The sequence below is a fragment of the Bradysia coprophila genome, assembly GCF_014529535.1.
Source record: "Bradysia coprophila strain Holo2 chromosome X unlocalized genomic scaffold, BU_Bcop_v1 contig_20, whole genome shotgun sequence".
Lineage (NCBI taxonomy): Eukaryota > Metazoa > Arthropoda > Insecta > Diptera > Sciaridae > Bradysia > Bradysia coprophila.
Window position 1 is genome coordinate 2,533,163 of NW_023503307.1, and position 8,461 is coordinate 2,541,623.

Genomic DNA, 8,461 nt, shown 5'->3' on the forward strand with positions numbered 1-8,461 from the left:
TTCATGATCTGCACATGATTCTATCTGTATATCTTGCTTGGTGTTAGCGAAACAAAATGCAGATATGCTTTACCTGTAGTGTTGCTTTACCTGTAGCTTCCGCTATAATGGAATTTAGAAATGTTAAAAAGAAAAGTAGAAAGCACAGAAATCACTGCAGCGACTATTACAAGTACATTAGTTTGTTAGTATAACTGGTAGTTGTCTTTTTTCTTATGTTTACTATTAACGCTATCAACGCCTATTTACTTCTGTTTACTGCCAACACACCAACTGCAGTAATTTACATAAGAAATTTAAGTTTCGTATGCGCATTATTTATAGTCACTTTTCTTGAGTTACTCTCACGACCATTTCAAAAAATTATTTTTCAAAAAACTTACACTCACATCAAAATACTTAGCAATATTCGATCGACTCTCCGTTTTTCTTTCTCCCGCACGTTTTACTAGTTTCATATGTCAGTATGATTTCAGGGTAGAGTGATAAAACTGACGTAATGTGCACAGAATCTGTGACATCTTGTGAGAAATGGAACTGTTAGAGACACGTAGTTCTTGCTAACTATTTTGAGGTGAGTGTAAGTTTCTTATGCAAATTATCTATTAACCGTTTTAAGTTAAATTTTCTATGCAAATTATTCGTTAGGATTTTTTCCGATTTAGGTTTCTTATGCGATTTTTTTCCTTATTTTTTTTTCAAATTTAAGATTTTTAAATGCAAATTACGGTAGTCTAATCGACCCTGTGCTGGTATTTTTCCTCGCACTATTTCACTCTCTATTTTGCAGAAGGTAAATTCATTATCAGTATTTCTATATTCAATAATTTCTTGCAAATTAAATATTAATGAAAATGTGTTATGTCATCGCAAGTTTACTGTAGAATTGCATTCAATATAAATTGTAGAAATTGACAATTTTTATTGATTTAAACTTTTTTCGATTCAAACACAATGCCAACTGTAGAAACTGATGTAGAAACTGTTGATTAGCAAATGAACGGAATTAATAATATTCGTAAATATTTTTCAGCAATTTCAAATTAGCATATATATAATGTGCTGAAATAAGGTGGGTTTACTTTTTCAGCACGCTATTGAATTCTTACAGAAATATTTATTGATTTAGATGATTAGTCTCCAATTTAATCACATATTCTTGCTGCTTTCGTCTGCATCACAGTAAGATTGGATGGATATTAAAGGCAAAATAAACACAATATGTCGTTTAATCCGAAACATTATTCATGGCTCCCACAAATTTCAATTTATATCCAAAATCTAAATCATCGTACTTTTCATTTTGATAAAAAAAAAATTCAAGTACGCACTGTGCGTTTATTAGAATCAATCCAGGGATTTGTTACAGTACATAAACATCGTCATAAGATATATTTTTTGTGATAATGATATGTACCACTTAACATACTTTTAATGTTACTTGAAAACACCCTCTTAAGCCGAAAAGTTATATTTAATCATCTCTCATGTACTTCCGAACTCTAGCATGTCGTTGTTGTATACTTGAAGTATTTTTTGCTTTTATAAATAATCAAATTTTTGCAAACAATTTCTTTTTTTCAAATTTTTTCTGCGACAAGATCAGACAACATGAAGTGGTTGGAGTTGCTGTGTCGGCTACTTTTATTAGACGAACGAATTATTAGATTTTGATTCTTAACGAAGGTGTTGCGAGTGATACATGGTGTTTGAGTCTGGGAAAAAAAAATTTTGTTAAGCACTAGCCCTACTCACGTTAAAAAAATGTGGTTCAGATCCTTCGGAGGAATGTCGATTTCGTTTCATTATCGGACACTAAACAATTCTCTAGAACATCATAATTGACAAAGAATTGTTTCTGAGTCGCGCAACGCAATCGAAAATGCATGCGTTTCTATGCGTTACCATGCGTTTCTATGCGTTTTCATGTAAACTTTGAATGCGTTGCGCGACTCAGAAACAATTTTTTGTCAATTATGATGTTCTAGAGAATTGTTTAGTGTCCGATAATGAAACGAAATCGACATTCCTCCGAACGATCTGAACCACATTTTTTTAACGTGAATAGGGCTATTAAGCACGTCTATCACAGACAACAATCAATAGATTGAAAGAAAATCTTTTACTTCATCTGCTATAACACGTATTTCGATTAGTGAATGGAGTCGGTTTTTTCGGTGAAATTAGGTAAATGGAGCTCCAAACCTTGTTTAAACAATGTAAGTGAAGATTGAGTGTACATTTCCTGTCTCAGTTTTTCATATTAGCAATGTATATTTTTGATACTTATCGTGTCGATTGTGTCGTCGTTGTCGATAACAGATGAAAAATATGAAAACACTTTCTTAAAAAAGGTCCAATTTTGTACGTTTTGGCATACAGCTAATTGCTTACATATTCAATAAGAAATGACCGCAGATGACAAAGCCGTTTCTAACTGATCAAATAGTTTCTTCCAAATACCATCTAAAATCACTTTAGTCGTTTACTTCAACTAGATGTTTTTGTAGTGGTTAACCTGGAATGATCAGATGATACGTGGACGTCTTCGTGGTCAGTTAAATATTATGAATCACAAAGAATATTATAAAGTTTGTATTGAACCAATATAAACATTAAAATACGTAAACTTTAATAGTCAGTTCTTACGTCGTTCACCTTAGCTTACATATTAGTTGTTTTTAGAATTTTTGTTGTGATCGAGAGTTTCACTAAAGCTTTAAGTGAAATTTAAAATAGGCGGTGTAACGTTGACCTTTTACCTGTATTTGCTGCACGAAAAGTAAAAAAACAAGAAGTTTCAAATCAACATTTTTTTGAGCCAAAACTTTTAATTTAATTACTACAGGCGGCGCTGCAAAGATATATTGAATAGTACACTTATTATAGATTCTAATCAAGGATGTATACTTGGGGAAGTCACACAGATCGCAATTTTATTAGATACGCGAAAACACATAAAAACGAATTCATCTACTATGAAAGTGTCAAATTTAAGAATACACCTACTACGAAAATAATGCATGAAATAGTAAAATTTTGTGTGTTCCACCCGTGTATCTGCATCTGCATTACCTCTCTGCAAGTATACACCCTTGATTCTAATATGTACACAATTCATGTATTTGGGTAATTGATTAGTCTTTCACATAACACTATCTATAACACTATCTACAAAAGATGAAAAGAAACGTTTTCGAGTAAATTTTGTTAGGCTGAGGTCAATAAACACAGGAAAACGAGGCTTTTCATTTCTTGTCCCGAGTTAAATAAGGATTTTACACCCTGAGGGCACCGAAAGTAGTGATTGAAATATGAAAAGTGTGGTTTTCGTATCATGTAGTTTTTCTTGTTTTAACCACTACTTTCGACATGTAATATTCATTACACAATTCGGGATAAAAAACAAAAGTCTCGTTTTCGTGTGTTCATTCACCGAGTTATGCTTTGCATTAACCAAATTCACACGAAGCCTCGACTCTTCAATTTTCTTCGTGTAATTATGACACGACGCCGCAGTACAACGATTGATGTATCTAGTGCGTATTATATGATGCTGAGTTGCAAAAATAAAACGTTGAAAAGTAGAGTTTTCATGTTGATCCGAGGGCGAAGCTGAATACGAGATGGATTTACATGCCTTTGTTGATAGAATTGAATCGATCCAGAAGAAGTTTCTGATGTTCGCACTTCGGCGAAAGGTGAGGCGCGACGAAAACCAAAGACAGGAAAATTGTTTTAAACCCTCACCCTACTCGTGCTGATGATTCTCTTGTTGTTGATGATCACAGGACAAACTATGGATATCATGAACCGATAAATAACATGTGCAAAGAATTTAACCGTTTCTCACAGCTTTGGTTCCAGGGCATGCCGCGTGAATCATTCAAACCGATTGTAAAGATGTTGAAGATTCCAATCAAATTGAACGGTAAGACCAAGATATCATGATTTACACTGATATAATCTTGCAATTATGAACCAATGGTTCTTTCTCTAATCGGTATCGATTACTCTAATCTGGTCTCACGACTTCTAAATGGTCTCACGACTTCTAAATATTAAACTCCAAGTCTCATCGACTTGTGCTAAACCGAGCCTATCTAGTCGATTGGCTCTCGCTAATCCGTTCTTTTCAAGGTCGTTGACGCAAAACGCATCTTCTTGGTCCTTATTCCTTGGTCACACGAATCAGATCTACCTGCTGCTTTTAAACGTCATGTTTTTTTTTGTGTTATATAAATCTTGTCCTTTTTATCTTGTAATGTAAACAATTGTAAATGTAAGTAGTCAGGGGGCATGTTGCCATTGATGAAATGAATAAATAAATAAATGAAACATAAACCAATTTTCTTGTTTTGGTGTTTAATAAGCTTTCGACCCTAGGGAAAACAAAAGCATATAAAAGGCTGTTAGAACCTTAGGGCTGTAAAATATTTACTGTTTTGTAGTTTTTGTAAATGTAAAGTAAAGTTTTTATATGATTATTGACCTCAGCCTAGACTTAGATCACAAACGACAGCATAACTGATTTGTTATTCTCATATCTTTTTCTTGAAAAATATTGTCCTAAACGTATATAGCCCATGGAGTAAGAACTGTTTTCATATAAACGTTTACATCCGAAAAATTGTCGGGCTTCCCCTCAAAAATGATATTTTTCGCTTCGTAACCAACCCTTAATCATTCTATAGTGGCTTGTTAATTGTTTAAAGCCCAAGGAGTCTAAAAAAGGAGATTCTAGAGTTGATTTCTATGTTAATACTTCCTACACTAATGAGAAACGGCTAGTCATCTGACAAAAAATAATCATTTAGCTCTGGCTAGTATTCAAGCTGTCATATTGTTCTATCAATATGTTACTTACATCTCACTGGGCCATTGCCATATATAGTTGTAATGCACTTCATATTCATAAAAATCTTACATAAACGTTGTTCTAGTAAAAGTTGGTAACCAAACCACACTATCTAACGCTATCTTACAACTTTCTATATTTGAAACGTTACTAATATTAGTGACAAACATTAGACAGAACTGACGTTCCATATCAACTTTTAGTTAATACTTTCAATTTCCGATCGAATTACTCTTTTTGTTGACTTCAATCTGGGAAGAAATAAAACTGTTGACACACATTACGTTGTTGACAATCGACGGTCGTTAACGTTAGATTTATTTGGAATTAGGTTAGGGATTAAAATCAAAGGGAAACAAATTTATCGGATAATTTTCCAACATTTACCTCTAGAGTAGATATTTCAACGATACGCATACGATACGATAAGATAGAATAATAATAAAAAAATTGTAGGCATGTTAATTAAGTCATAATCAACGAACGGACAGCAAGAGTTTCATCAATTTAAAGTAAATCATTGATGAGTTATGAGAGTATACTGTAAATGAATGGTCTACTCGTCATAAAAATTGGAATTTATCAATTCACAATGCCACGAGACATACGCGTGACGATATTTATACGTATAATATCTTAGAGCACATTCTAAATTAAGTGCGTACAACAAACTCATCTATAAATAGTTAAATTGTTACTTACTATATAGTATACGAAATGCGGATATCTTCAGATTGTAGAGTGTATTTGTTTTTGAAATTATCAATTTGATTCGATCATTTACAGTTTAAATTGTGTTATCAGACATGTAAAAGGAAAAAGACCCAAAAATGTTCCGACAATCTGGAATATTATTTGTTTTTCGATTTAAATACAATTGTTGTGAGTAATGTCATCTTTGTTTCGCTTTAAATAATGTCAGAACTCTTTCTTCTCAAATATATAAGTATAGCATAAGCAGACGATTTACCAATGATAAATAATTGAATTGTGTCTGGCTACAGGAATTTGTTTTCGTTCTTTTGTTCCATTCAGAAAAAAATGTGGGTCGTCGACACGTTACTGATATAGTCCCTTAATCCGCGCGTTTTCATTCCACCTAAATAATGGATCACAACAAATCGTCGATATGGATAGCAACAAAAGCCAAATAAAATGCTAATTCACTATGCCGAATAGAGTTGTTTACTGCCAGATGATGATCTTTTGTAACATTACAAAGGCCAAAAATAGCAATCAAATATCATGTTAATGCTAATATAGAGAAATTATAAGTAAATTTGTATACCAGGACAGTGGTAATTATCACTTATGTCTGTATATTCTAGCAACACATGCCATTTTGAGTCATGAGTCATCCTAGCCGTAAATATTTTTAAGCAATTTTTGTGTATTTTTGAATAGCATGGATCTGTATTAGATACTCTATGTTTTGAGACATATTATAAGAGTCATAACAACTGTAAAAGTGTCATCAAACATGCACTTTTATCGAGATTAAATTCAATAATATAATGTTCCTCATCATTTGAAATCGCTTTACTTACTCAATGATGACGAAGCAGGAGTATTTTTGGTGTCAAAAACCTATAGTGTACGGACGACTAAACAGTTTAAAACCGTGTTCTATCAGATAAAAGCGTAAATTCCGTTCCCTTTTCACGAGATTCACAGTGACTCACAAAGTGACATTTTTCTTACAATAGATGGCATTTTTAGTATCACATTGGAAATGTATTTTTCAGCTGTAGAAATTGGAAATTGGAAAGTTTTTCCTCTGACACCTTTTAATTATGGTTCAAAGCTTTGCTAATTTTTTACGTTTGTTTGAAATTTCAATTTTATTTTTTATACAATTTCATGGATTTCATGGTCCCATAGGCAAAATCACCCACTCCTCCTACTTATATTTTCCACTAATGATAAGCCATCTATCTTAACCATATCTTATCCATATAGATCATTGTGAATGTCGTTTGAGATGTCAAATGAGCTGTCATTTTCACAAAGCTAACCACAATGTTACAAAAATTTATATGGAGCTGTATAATTGTTTGAGGTTAGGCTTTGTGAAATTGACAACCCATTTCAGCACTGCGTTATTTTTGTGCAGCACCTTCACTGCTATAACATTTCGTGGACGTGGATATCTTAGTAGAGTGGAGCTATTTCACCAGAAAATACAGCTCAAAGAATAAAGTACTGAAAAAAATGTTAGCGCCTCCACCGACCAACGCAGGCTTTCTCTACAAAACGCAGTTTGAGTCGACCTATAAATCATAAGTTTTTACTTGCTATTGTTTTCCCAAGGGTCGAAAGTAGCTTATTACACACCAAGGGAAAACAAGAAAATTGGTTTAGGTTTCAAAAACATGTAATAGTACATTACTATGCAAGGGAAGTAAAGTGATATCTCGATATGAGTAAAAGATGAGTAAAAGTAACCGAGGGCTTTAGCCCGAGGTACATTTACTCATCGTGATACGAGATATCACTTTATTTTCCGTGTATAGTACGGCGTTTTACTATGCGAGTGATGTAAAGGTTATTGCCTATACATGTAATAGCCTTATTACATGCACCAGCATAGTAAAAGCCATTACATAACTCGGGTTAAAAGTGAGAAATCTCGTTTTCGTGTGTTTATTGACCTCGGCTTCGCCTCGGATCAACAAAATTCACACGAAAACTCTACTTTTCAACTTTTCATCATTTGTTATGTAATAGTTATTTTCGCAATTCCGGGCCATAATCATCACCTTTCCATGCATCCATTTAATGTCGTTTTGAAGGTATTTATTTCACAGTGCGTTTTTGATTATTTTTTTCGCACTTGGGCTTTTTCACATTTTTTTCGCACGCTACATAGCTTAGTACCTTTAAGAAAGACTAAATTTTATAAATAAAAACTTTGCACAGACCAGGATTTGAACATCAAACACCAAAATTCTTCCAAACACCAGGCAACGACCATAGCCATTCGGCTACAGAGTCACACAATTATACAGAACGTATTGTTGAAGCGTACATACTAAGCATTGACTACTTGATTTTATTTAGCGCGTCTCTATACATCACATTGCAATGTGTATATAGTGCAGGTTGCTTGATCGTTCAAATGAATTCATGTTTGCATGTGAATGTTTGGTAGAAATTTTGGTAATATTTTGCATTGGAAAGGTGCTTATGGCCCGAAATTGCGAAAAACGTTTTTCGCAATTCCGGGCCATAATCATCACCTTTCCATGCATCCATTTAATGTCGTTTTGAAGGTATTTATTTCACAGTGCGTTTTTGATTATTTTTTTCGCACATGGGCTTTTTCACATTTTTTTCGCACGCTACATAGCTTAGTACCTTTAAGAAAGACTAAATTTTATAAATAAAAACTTTGCACTGACCAGGATTTGAACATCCAACACCAAAATTCTTCCAAACACCAAGCAACGACCATAGCCATTCAGCTACAGAGTCACACAATTATACAGAACGTATTGTTGTAGCGTACATACTAAGCATTGACTACTTGACTTTATTTAGCGCGTCTCTATACATCACATTGCAATGTGTATATAGTGCAGGTTGCTTGATCGTTCAAATGAA